Below are 13687 nucleotides of genomic sequence, written 5' to 3' on the forward strand. Positions count from 1 at the left end.
GCAACGACTCTGGGGGAAGGCTTTCACTCTGTCAGCTTTGGAGGAAGATCTTTGTTGTCAGTCTTCCCTTGATCTGGGAATATCTCAGCACAGGAACTTCAGCTCCAAAGGACACGTTCTGCTCCTGGTGCTGCTTTCTTGGTGGTATGAGGTCCCTGTGTCTCTCTGCTTGCTTCTCTCTTTTATATCTCAAAAGAAAATGGCTTAAAACACTATCTAATCTTACAGATCTCATCAATATAACTGCCACTAATACATCTCATTATATCATAGCGATAAGATTCACAACACATAGGGAAATCAAATCAGATGACAAAATGGTAGATAATCATACAATACTGGGAATCATGACCTAGACAAGTTGACAGACATTTTTGGAAGACACAATTCACAACCAACTTGATCTCAGACATACACAGAACACTCCACCTAACAGCAGCCGGGTATACTTTCTTTTCCAATGTACATGGAACATTCTCCAGAATAGACCACATATTAGGCCACAAAGCAAGTCTTAACAGAATCCAAAACACTGAAATATTACAAAGCACCTTTTCTGACCATAAAGCCATAAAAGTAGAAATGAATAACAGAAAAAACATGGAAAAAAAATACACAGAAACTGAACAACACTCGCTCAAAAACCACCGGGTTACAGAAGAAATTAAGGATGGAATAAAAAAATTCAAAGAATCAAATGAGAATAAAAACACACCCTACCAAAACCTTTGGGACACAGCAAAAGCAGTGCTCAGAGGTCAATTTATAGTAATAAATACACACATCCAAAAAGAAGAAAAGGCCAAAATCAAAACATTAGTCCTACAACTCAAACAGATAGAGAACAGCAAAAGAAGCCCTCAGGCATCAGAAAAAAGGAAATAAAAAAAAAAAAAATAGAGTAGAATTAAATGAAACAGAGAATAGAAAAACAATTGAAAGAGTTAACAAGACCAAAAGCTGTTTTTTTGAAAAGATCAACAAAATCGAGAAACCATTGGTCAAACTGACAAAAGAGAAACAGGAGAGGAAACAAATAACCCAAATAAGAAAGTGGTACAACCACTCTGGAAATCAATTTGGTGCTTCCTTAAAGAGCTAGAAATAGAACTACCATAAATCCAGCAATCCCACTCCTTGGAACATATCCTGGAGAAATAAGAGCTTTCACATGAATAGACATATGCATACCCATGTTCACTGCAGCACTGTTCACAATAGCAAAAAGATGGAAACAACCTAGATGCCCATCAACAGATGAATGGATAAACAAATTATGATCTATTCACACAATGGAATACTATGTAATGATAATGAACAATGATGAGAAATATCACATAACATGGATGAACTTGGAAGGCAGTATGCTGAGTGAAATTAGTCAGTCACAAAAGGACAAATATTGTATGAGACCACTATTATAAGAACTCAAAGAAAGGTTTAAGCACAGAAGAAAACATTTTTTGATGGTTATAAGGGTGGGGAGCGAAGGAGATGGGAATTCACCCACTAGATAGCAGACAAGAATTATCTTAGGTAAAGGGAAGGACAACACACAATACAGGGGAAGTCAGCAAAACTGGTCTACACTAAAAGCTAAGAAGTTTCCTGAACCCAACCAAACACTTCAAGGGACAGACTAGCAGGAATGGGGGTCTGAGGACCACGGTTCTGAGGGAAATCTAGGTCAACTGGCATAACAAAGTTTATTAAGAAAATGTTCTGCATTCCACTTTGGTGAGTGGCATCTAGGGTCTTAAAAGCTAGTGAGCAGCCATCTAAGGTGCATCAATTGGTCCCAACCCACTTGGAGCAATGGAGAATGAAGAACATCAAAGACACCAGGAAAATTTCAACCCAAGAGACAAAAAGGGCCACATAAACCAGAGACTCCATCAGCCTGAGACCAGAAGAACTAGATGGTGCCTGGCGACCACCAACGACTTCCCCGACAAGAACACAACAGAGAGTCCCTGATGGAGCAAGATTCAAATTCACATAAAAAGACCAGACTTAATGGTCTGACTTAGACTAGAGGAACCCCAGAAGACATGGCCTCTGGACTCTCTGTTAACCCAGAACTAAAACCCTTTCCGAAGCCAGTTCTTCAAAGACTAGACTGGACTATGTGACATAAAATGATACTGGTGATGAATGTGCTTCTTAGTTCAAGTAGATACATGACACTAAATGGGCAGCTCATGTCTGGAGGCGAGATGAGAAGGCAGAAAGGGATAGGAGCTGGCTGAACGGACGTGGGAAATCTGGGGTAGGAAGTGGGGGTGTGCTGCCACATTGTAGAGATAGCAACTAGGGTCACAACAATGCATGTATAAATTTTTTATGAGAAATTAACTTGGGTTGTAATCTTTCATTTAAATCACACACACACACAAAAAGTTAAACACAGAATTACCGTTTGACCCAGATATCCCAATCCTAGGTAACAACAAAAAAAAATTTAAAACAGGAACACAAACAGAAACTTGTACACTCATGTTCGTGGCAGCGCTGTTCACAATAGCCCAAAGGTAGAAGCAACCTAAATGTCCATCAACAGATGAATGGATAAACAAATGTAGTACATACATACAATGGAATACTATTCAGTCATAAAGAGAAATGAAGTCTTGCTACATGCTACAACATGGATGAATCTTAAAAACTGTATGTTGAGTGAAATAAGTCCATTACAAAAGGACAATGATTGTATGATATCACTTATATGAAATAGGCAAATGTATAGAGACCAAAGTATATTAGTGGTTACCTGTGGCAAGGGGGGAGTGAGGGAGTCTTTGCTTTTAGAGGGCACTGAGTTTCTGTTAACGATGGTGGCAAAATATGGATATGCATAGAGGTGGTAGTTTCACAACATGATGAACGTAATCATTGCCACTAAACTGTACATGTAAAATGTGTTGAATTCACAAATGTTTTGCTATGCATATTTTTACTACAAATAAAATAATTTTAAGAAGCCAATCTTAAAAGGCTAAAAAAAAAAAAGCAGAAGCAGAAGAAATGACTTGAACTAGTGATACTGGGTACTATTGATTCACCTCATCTGAGTCTAGATTTTAGGACCCAAAAAGCTTTGATCTTTATGTGTGAGAGGACCACAAAACATCTAAAGAAATTTAAAAAAATTAAAACCACCTGAAATTTCCCCACATACATAAATACAAATTTTATGTAGTAATAACCTTATCAAACTTCCTGATTTTTTTTGACATAACATTATATCAGATACTTCCTACACGTCATCAGTCTTTAAAGCAATGAAAATAATATTTCATTGGGTTGAGAGAGCTTTAATTAATCATTTCCCCACTTTTGTACATTTTGGATATTTATAATTTTCCCTATAATGATAAATCTCATAGCAGATGTCTTTTAAATAAATAATTCATTGAATAAAAATGTAATTGTATCATATTTTATTCTATTCAGAAAGTATGCATTTCATTCTTTTTTTAAACTTTCTAATCTTGGACAAAAATTTTGTACTGTTCTCTCCAATTCGTTTGATTTCCCACTTTCAGACTCACAGACAATTCTCCTGTAACTACACCACCATAAGGGGCCATGAGTGTTAACTCAGTCTTGTTGGCATATTCTCTAGCTTCCTATATTTAAGGCTGACCTCCCTATTATCCCAGTCTCAGGTATACTTCCTAACAGCCATACCGCAGGAAAGAAAATTGTAAAATGGTACAGATCAGTGCTTCTTAAAGCTTGGCCTACAGATTACCTGTAACAGAATCACCTGGGATGCTTGTTAAAAGTGAAGAATCATGGGTCCTGCAAATAAATCAGAAATTTACATGTGGTGGGGCCTAGGAAAGAGAACTTCAAAAAGCACCAAATATAATTATTATGCATACTAAAGTTTGTACAACCAGTCTTCCATACACTACCATACCAATGTTTGAATTTCCAACCTAGATTTAACCCACTTCCAATTACAGCACACCTCTTATCATTCTATTTTTCTGTAAAATTTGTATTCATCTTTAATCTGGATCATGAATACAACTTCTTTTCCCCCGCACTCCAATTCCATTTCCACTAGGGTGTATCATTTTTCAGAAAGTAGAGAACATATTGATTTTATCTTTGCATTTCTGACACTGCTGAGACTCCATTTTGCAACTAGAAACTGCGTAAGCATGTTGTTTAATTTTTTAACAAGATCCATACTCTGTTAAAAAAGGTGAGTCTTCAACATGGCACAAAATTTTCACCTGGTTTAAAGTGATTTTCCTCTTTTTTCTTAAATTGTCATGCTTGTGTGGTATCTTCATGACTTTGTTGATAGATTTCTATATCATCTGACACAGAGCTATCTACACATTAACACAGTAAGTGTTTACCGTGATTCTATTACACGTCAGGCAGTGTGCTCTTCTCTAAAGAGACAAATAGGAAAGGGTGGTCCTTAGCGGGACAAAGTTACCCTCTACTAATAAATATGGTCTCATCACGAATATTTACAAAGTAATAAATCAAACTTTAAGCAGAAGCATGCACAAAACATATAGATACATTACTACAACTTGAAAGGATCATTTAAGTCTACCCAAAGCTATATCTGCATGGCTGAATTTAACTCACTACAAAAATCAGAATGCCTAATTTGATGCGGCTTATATATAACAGTGGTTCATGCCAGAAAACTAGCTTTAAATAGCATCAAACATGCCCTATTTCAACATCAGTATCTACAGAATATGCACATTTCATTTTTAGAAACAAACAAAAATATTTTTTATTTACTCTGCATATTTTCATTTCAATGGCTTATTATTAGAAGAGTCTTTGGCTATCATGACTTCTTTCTATAACAGAGAACAGTAGTTGTGCATTTGCACGTGTGCACACATATATACACATACACACACTTATCTAACAAAGCTGAGTTGCCACAGTGGGTGTCGCCAGGGAAAATTTCAGATTCTTAATCAACGTCATTACCAAGTATACACTGAAGATGTTTCTAGTGGTTAAGAATCTAGAGTCTTCTGGGCAATCACAATATTTTTTTGCTAATTAGGTTAAAAATCTAAGACATACAGGTTGTAAACTTAAAGAAAACAGTAATAACAAGCGTGGTAAAATAAGACAACTAGAACTGTGACCAAAGAATACTTTATGCCTGGCTTTCACGGTGATACCACTGGGCAGCCCAGTTGTTACCTCTTATCTCTGAAGAGGTACCTTTGCTGCAACCTATGATGATACTGGAATAAGGCACAGAGGAAATACCAGAGAATGCCGGGCCCCATTAGCCTGAAACCTGCCATTCTGCAATATCAATCTGGATTTGCATAAAGCCCTAAGTCTGTTGAACCTTTGATCATTTTTTGAATGTCTACCGGGATGACTGAATCAAGACTTACTAGATTAGACCAGATGTTGAGTTGGAACCTAAAACTATACAATTACTTCAAACCATGAGGAACCGGGGGCAGATGTTGTCTTAGGTGCATTTCCTAGGCCTCTAGAGCAACAAAACTTTCTGACAGAATTATGATGTCTCCATAGAGTCTGTAGGAGAGGGCCATCTTTATCTCTGTGTTGAGGTAGAGGAAGGAGAGAAATATTACAAGCTCCAGTTTCTCGACACAAGATCAGAGGCGCCTGACCAATCTTTGGAGAAAATTAACTTCATGTGAATTTAAGACCCAAAGTATCATTTTCTTCTCTAAGAAAAACTTTAAAACTCAGACTCCAATCACAGAAGTGTATAAAAAGCAGAGACTTCAGGGCTCTCCAGAAGAAAGTCTCTAGTGCTCCCCGAAAGGGAATGGTTTACAGATATACTAAGATTTGACCTTTTCAGCTCTGGAGCTGCTCAGCAGGGCCATGGCAACCTCTTCAGTGTTTCACAAGAATATTATTATTTTCTACATGCTCCATGACAAGAAATAGGCCAGAAAGCACCTCATAAGAGACTCTCTGCTAATGATGTTTCTATTCCAAAATGGCCAGACTGGCATTTTGCAATTTCCATTGTTTCTACATATTAGCTTACTTCAAGCACTAGGATTATCTTTGCCAAGGAATTATTTCAGAACATATTTCACATGAATACGTAGAGCACGAAATGCTACAAAACTATGAACAAATCCAGAGCATGCATCATATTTCTAATAATACTGTCTCTTTTATATCAGAGTTTCAATTATTTTCAAAGACTACATGTGAAACCAAAAAAATGAAAATTGGCTGTTACCCTATTATGGAAACCTCTGTTCTCCTCTCAGGGTAAAGCATCCATGTCTTCAAACAATTCTTTCACTCCTGGACTAAGCAGTTCCTGAAGTATCTCTAACAGAACTGAAGGGAAAGAAAAATATATAAGTAACCTTCTTGGAGCAATTTGCTGCTAACATTCAGACTCTCTTTCAAGTTGATCAGATTGTCTCTTGGTCATTTCATAAAGTTTCCATATATCTTGCATCAAATTCTCTCATACAAAATAGCCAGGATTTAGAGAACACAATCTGAAAGGAAATTTTCTTCCTTTACATTATTTACAATCCTCCCTTTTCCATCTTTAAAAGAATGATGTCTTTATCCATTATAGAACCATACTATATTCCACAATTACTTACATAATTTCCTTAGACCACAATTTTATTCTCTGGTCTTAATAGTGATGGCAAGTGTTTCCGTAAGAGAAATACAAAATTGTTAGGCTTATACAGTCCTGTCTATGGCCTCTTTAAGACTGTTTTATTGCTTCACTCTGCTATGAGATAACGTTAACACATTTTGGTCCCTAATCTCCTGTGCCTAATTTTTTTTCTGACCTAAAAATCCCTACCAGAGCCCTAAGTACCCCATCAAGTCTACAATAATGCTGACCTGAGCAGTGAAAACGTGTGCTTTGCAAGCATGTTCTAGAAGATAGCCTTCCATCAACACAAAGTTTCAGGCATTCTTTTTTGGAACTAGCAAAGAAATAAGCTGGCTTTGGCAGTCGATCATGGATTGCTTTAATTCGATGAATCCATTTTCCACAGGCTTTACTTGGCAAGCCCCTTTCCACTGCCTACAAGCTGACTGAGTTTGTTTCTTTGCAAAACTCTTTTGCAATTATACCCAACACCACTCTCTACATCCCAAAGAGGTATATGTTACGGAAAACATATTTTAATGAAAGATTTCAATGGAAATATCTAAAACTGGAGATCTTCCTTAACCTATAACTTGTTGTACACACTCATTAGCCGCAGAACTGTTTTTAGGGTATGCTAAACCAATGATGTAGTGGTGGATAAAGCCCAGAAACGTCAGGAAGCCCAAGCTGTGTTTCCAGCTTTAAAATCTGCCACTCTTGATCTGCTTGGTTTGTCAAATGATCTGCCTATTGAGGCTGATAGTACAATGATGCAAGCCTGATGGTACTTCTGAACTCTACTTCTAAGAATCTTATTCTGTACATCTTTGGATTTCTTACAAGTAGATGGTTGAAGACTGGGGAAAGTGGGGCTAATAAAACCTTCAAGGAAAGTCAAACAATAGTTCTCTAATAACACGGTCTTTCATTATTAATCTTATTTTCTTAAACATGGGTAATGTTAACTCCCATTAATCCAATTAAATATCTATGGGGAAAAACCTGGTTAGTAATACGATTTCTGCAAGAGAAATACAAAACTTTTAGACTTATATAGTCCTGTCTCTGGCTTCTGGATAAATCAAAAAACCATAACGGTGAGTGGAAGAAGCCAGACACAAAGTACATACTGTATGATTGTATTCATATGAAGTTCTAGAGCAAGGAAAAATAAGCTACAGTGATAATCAGAACAGTGGTTATGAGAGATTAACTGAAAAGTAGCAAAAGAGAACTTTCTAGAATAATAGAAAAATGTCATATCTTGATTGGGATGGTGGTTACACGGGCACATACATTTGACAAAACTAATGGAACTGTGTCCTTAAAATCTGCACATTATTGTAATTAAATTATACCTCAATAAATACCAAAAAATCAGACTCAAATAGATCTCTCAATTTTGGACTGATTTTGAATCAGAGAGTCTTTAAGAAGGAGTCTATCTCCTTCCTGGCCTTCTCGAATTAAAATTATGAAAACCAATTCTTTGTTTATTATTTCATTTATTCGTCAATTTAACAAAGATTTATTAAGCACAGATATATCCAAAATTACCAGAGTGGTACTGATCTAGTTGCTAGAGAAAACAGTGATTAGTGAAATGCACATATCCCCTACTCTTACAGAGTGTATAATCTGAAATAGTTTAAGTGGGATAGAAAAAAAAAAAAAAGGGTTATGGCTGTAGCAACAAGAGAAGGCCCAGGTTTAAAAACCAAGGGTTTGCATCAAAACTGAATGGACTACTTTATGCTAAACCCCAAGCTAATCTGATCTGAAAATACTGGTGCTCATTGAGTCATTAGAAGATGAAAGAGTAGTTAGGTCAAAGCAAAGCAAATGATGTTTTTCTACTAAAACAAGTCTTTCTTATTTTCTAAATCTACTGAATCAAAACATTTTAAGGCACATTTCATTTGACTTTTGGAGTCCTTTTTAGCAAGATGAACGAAGGTCTTCTACACCTGACGCATCGTGAATATGCAGCTGTGCATAAGGAAAATGTGGTGTTAAATGACCGTCTGTCCTATGACCAAAGCCCAGCTGGGAAGACAGGTGCACCTACTTCTGGTGGCTGTGCTGCCAATGAGGGATTTGAAGCCTCCCTCATCAATAAGCATTGTGCATACTCACTACAAATCCAAGCTTGTGACAGGTACAGTACTTGATATACAAAGGATAACAATGAGTAGATGAATATCCCAATATTCAAAATGTTTTCAGGTAAATCTGCCCTCTGCCCTCCCCCCACACTTTTAAATAAAGTCTCTCTGTGGGTAATCCAATTCGTAAAGCACATGAAAATTTTCCATACTTTAACTGGGTATTAAAAATTTCCTTTTTTAACTATTTTAGGTGAAGGGAAAGACAACGCACAATACAGGAGAGGTCAGTACAACTGGACTAAACCAAAAGCAAAGAAGTTTCCTGAATACAACTGAACACTTCGAAGGCCAGAGTAGCAGGGGTGGGGGGTGGGGTCCGAGGACCATGGTTTCAGGGGACATCTAGATCAACTGGCATAACAAAATGTATTAAGAAAACATTCTGCATCCCACTTGGTGAGTGGCGCCTGGGGTCTTAAACATTAGCAAGCAGCCATCTAAGATGCATAAATTGGTCTCAATCCACCTGGAGCAAAGGAGAATGAAGAACATCAAAGATACAAGGTAATTATGAGCCCAAGAGACTGAAAGGGCCACATAAGCCAGACCGCATTAGTCTGAGACCAAAAGAACTAGATGGTGCCTGGCTACAACCAATGACTGACCTGACAGGGGACACAACAGAGAATCCCTGATGAAGCAGGAGAACAGTGAGATGCAGACCTCAAATTTCTCATAAAAAGACCAGACTTAATGGTCTGACTGGGACTAGAAGGACCCCGGAGGTCATGGTCTCCAGGCCCTCTGTTAACCCTAAGACCGAAACTATTCCCAAAACCAACTCTTCAGATAGGGATTGGGCTGTACTATAAGACAGAAAATGATACTGGTAAGGAGTGAGCTTCTTGGCTCAAGTAGACACATGAGAATATGTGGGCAGCTCCTGTCTGGAGGTGAGATGAGAAGGCAGAGGAGGACAGGAGCTGGCTGAATGGACAGGGATAATACAGGGTGGAGCGGGGGAGTGTGCTGTCTCATTAGCGGGAGAGCAACTAGGAGTATATACCAAGGTGTGTATAACTTTTTGTATGAGAGACTGACTTGATTTGTAAACTTTCACTTAAAGCACAATAAAAAAAAAATCTTCTTTTTCATTTTAGTTTTCTAATCTATTTGCCCAAAATTGTTTGAAAAAAAGGGAGGAACCATTTATAAGATAAAAAGATGAAAGGATATAATTAAAAAGGGAAAACATAAATAAAGTATAGAAATTAATACATACAATTAATTCCTGAATTTCCAAATTGTCTAAGGAGGGTTATCATATTGCTTATTTCATGAAACTCTCTAGAAGAAAACCAATGTGAATTTTTAACGGAAACACGCTAGAAACAGTGCGTAGCTCAAAAATTAGCTACAGAATAAGAAGCTTAATTTAAACCAAGACCATAATATATAATGAATGTATTTGCTTTTAATCAACCAAACATCCGGAATATTACCCTGTTATTGGTCTCTACTGGCTTCCCTAGTCTAACCAGATACTTAGGGTTTGTACTGCATTCTACTGGCAGGACACAAAGTGGATACTTAAATTCTAAAATATAATTCAAGACAACTGTTGCAAATATGAGAGCTGCTCTATTTATTCTCAGAAAATTATTGTCAGATTGCAATCTAAACTGTAGAACGGCCTTTTAATTACTTTCCCCCTCTGGTCAGTGATAAAATCAAAAGAAATCCTATGTTGTTAATTAGGCATTTTGGTTCCTATTTTGTATAGATTTAACATATTTAATATTTAAGAAATGTACTTATTTGACCAAATAATACCTTTAAAAAACTCAATGTTTATTTTTATTCTACAACCGGATAGTTGATGATTAGAATAGTTGACACAATGGACTGTTTCCCTAGCATTTTAGTGTAATCCTTCCTCCCACTTCTCTGATTTCTTCTCTGGCAATCCCACTTTAGTCACTGTTGTTTTTTCTTTTTTCCGCCCTGCTCATGTGAGTATAACCTCCCTGTGTTTCCAATTTCTTGGTGATTCTTTGATAGTTACCTTTTCATAAATTTGGCATTTTAAAGAAATATTAAAAGGAAAACTTCAGTTTTGAATTTTGGAGATCTGAAGCAACCTTATAAATACAGGCACTTTAGACTTTCTCAGTGTCAAGGCATTGGAGAGAAAAGCTCTGTAGCAAAATTCTAGATGATCGCTAATGGTTTTTGCATTGTCACAGCTTTCCTTCCCGCTAATTCCCAAAGATGATACATCATGACATTCAATCTTTAGGATCCTGTCCAAAGATAAGACAAGCCTGTATCCTTAGTGCAAATTTTAAGCATCTCCAGGCTTGAGGAATCTATTAAACACTAGAATCTACTCAACATCACTGAGCTATTTTGGAAGAGTAAATAAAAACTTTAGAACTAATGACTAAGGACTTCAAATTTTTCCAGATGTTCAATTTCAGGAATTAATTTTATTGCATCTGCTTAGTTCAGTTAAATTTGAAAGTATACATTTAGTTTCTACTTTATGTCTGTCATTGTGTAAGGCACTGGGGACACATGAATAAAACACGACCCTTACTTTAAAATAACTCATACCTTAGTTAATGAAGGTTAAGAAGACAAATACATAAAAAAATAATTGACAGTGAATGGAAGGACAACACCTAATACAGGAGAAGTCAGCACAACTGGACCAACACAAAGTTTGGTTGGTTTACTAGACACATCCAAACACTTTGAGGGACTGAGTAGCTGGGGCTGGGGCCTGGGGACCCTAGTCTCAGGGAATATCTAGGTCAATTGGCATAACCAATATAAAGAAATGTTCTACATCTCACTTTGGGTAGCATCTGAGGTCTTAAAAGCTTGTGAGCAGCCATCTAAGGTGCATCTACTGGTCCCATCCCACCCAGAGCAAAGGAGAATGTAGAAAATCAAAGACACAAGGAAAATTCTAGTCCAAAGGACTAAAACCCAAACCCAAACCTAGTGCCGTCGAGAAAGGACTAAAGGACTACTTAAACCAGAGATTCTACCAGCCTGAGACCAGAAGAACTAGATGGTCCTCGGATACCACCAGTGACGGCCCTGACAGGGAACACAACAGAGAGTCCTAGACAGAGCAGGAGGAAAAGGTAGGACAGAATTCAAATTCATGTAAAAAGACCAGACTTAATGGTCTGACAGAGACTGGAGGAACCCTGGAAACTATGGCTCCCAGATGTTCTAACCCAGTACTGAAACCGTTCCCAAAGTCCACCTTTCAGACAAAAATTAGACAGGTCTATAAAACAAACCAAAAAAATACACGTGAGGAACATGCCTCTTAGTTCAATCAAATATATGAGATTAAATGGGTAGCTCCTGACCTAAAGCAGGACGAGAACGCAGGAAGGAACAGGAACTCAATGAACGGACACAGGGAACCCGGGTGGAAAGGGGAGGGTGCTGTCACATTGTGGCGATTGCAACCATACTGTAAAACAATATGTTCATAATTCTTTTTTTTATTCTGCTTTAGGTAAAAGTTTGCAGCTCAGGTTAGTTTCTCATACAAAAATTTATACACACATTGTTATGTGACTCTGGTTGGTATCCCTATAACATGACAGCACATTCCCTCTTTCCACTCTGGATTTCCCATGTCCATTCAGTCAGCTCTTTCTACCTTTTCATCTTGCCTCTGGACAGGAGCTGCCCATTTAGTCTCCTGTACCCAGTTGAACAAAGAAGCACAGTCTTCACTAGTATCAATTTATGTCTTGTAATTCAGTCTAATCCTTGTCTGAAGAGTTTGCTTCAGGAACGGTTTTAGTTCTCCGTTAACAGAGAGTCCAGAGGCCATGTCTTCTGGGGTTCTTCTAGTCTCAGTCAGACCATTATAAGTCTGGACTTTTTATGTGCATTTGAGTTCTGCACCCCACTTTTCTCCTGCTCTGTCAGCTACTCTCTGTTGTGTTCCCTGTCAGGGTGGTCATTGGTGGTAGCCGGGAACCATCTAGTTCTGGTCTCAGGCTGATGGAGTCTCTGGTTTATGTGGCCCTTTTTGTCTCTTGGGCTAATATTTTCCTTGTGTCTTTGGTGTTATTCATTCTCCTTTTGTATATACATTTTTGAATAAGAAATTAACTTGAGCTGTAAACTTTCACCTAAAGCACAATAAAAAAAAAAAATCAAATGCTACATGGCAAGTGCTATGACAAATGTACACACAAAGACTATGAGAAAATATAGACTGGATACTCCATTTCCCAGATGAGGTGGGCAAAACGAGGCTATGTTCCATCAATATTGACTGTGCCTCTGAACTTTGGGAAAACATTTGTCATCTAAATCAGTCATTAAGATACTGCCCTGATTATTAACCGATTAACATATGACTAGTTTAGGCAGACTTTTCTCACCCACAAAATGTGCACAAATACAGGGTCATTGAACAACTACCGCATGCTCCACCAGACTGAGCCCAGCACAACTAGATCGTGGCTGGCTACCACCAAGGAGTGCTCTGACAGGGATCACAATAGAGGGTCCCAGGCAGAGATGGAAAAAAATGTAGATCAAAATTCTAAGTCACAAAAAAAGATCAGATTTAACTGGTCTGACAGAGACTGGAGAAATCCTGAGAGTACGGCCCCCAGACACTCTTACAGCTCAGTAATGTCATTCCTGAGTTTCACTCTTCAGCCAAAGATAAGACAGCCCCGTAAAACAAAACAAGACTAAATGGGCACATCAGCCCAGGGGCAAGGACAGGAAGGCAGGAAGGGGATAGGAAAGTTGGAAGAATGGAAATGGGGAAACCTAAGGTTGAGAAATGGAGAGTGTTGACATGTCACAGGGTTGACAACCAACGTCACAAAACAATGTGTATTAATGGCTTAATGAGAAACTAATTTGCTCTGTAAACCTTTACCTAAAGCATAATTAA

Source organism: Loxodonta africana, chromosome 6 (assembly GCF_030014295.1).
Source record: "Loxodonta africana isolate mLoxAfr1 chromosome 6, mLoxAfr1.hap2, whole genome shotgun sequence".
In the NCBI taxonomy this organism is placed as follows: domain Eukaryota; kingdom Metazoa; phylum Chordata; class Mammalia; order Proboscidea; family Elephantidae; genus Loxodonta; species Loxodonta africana.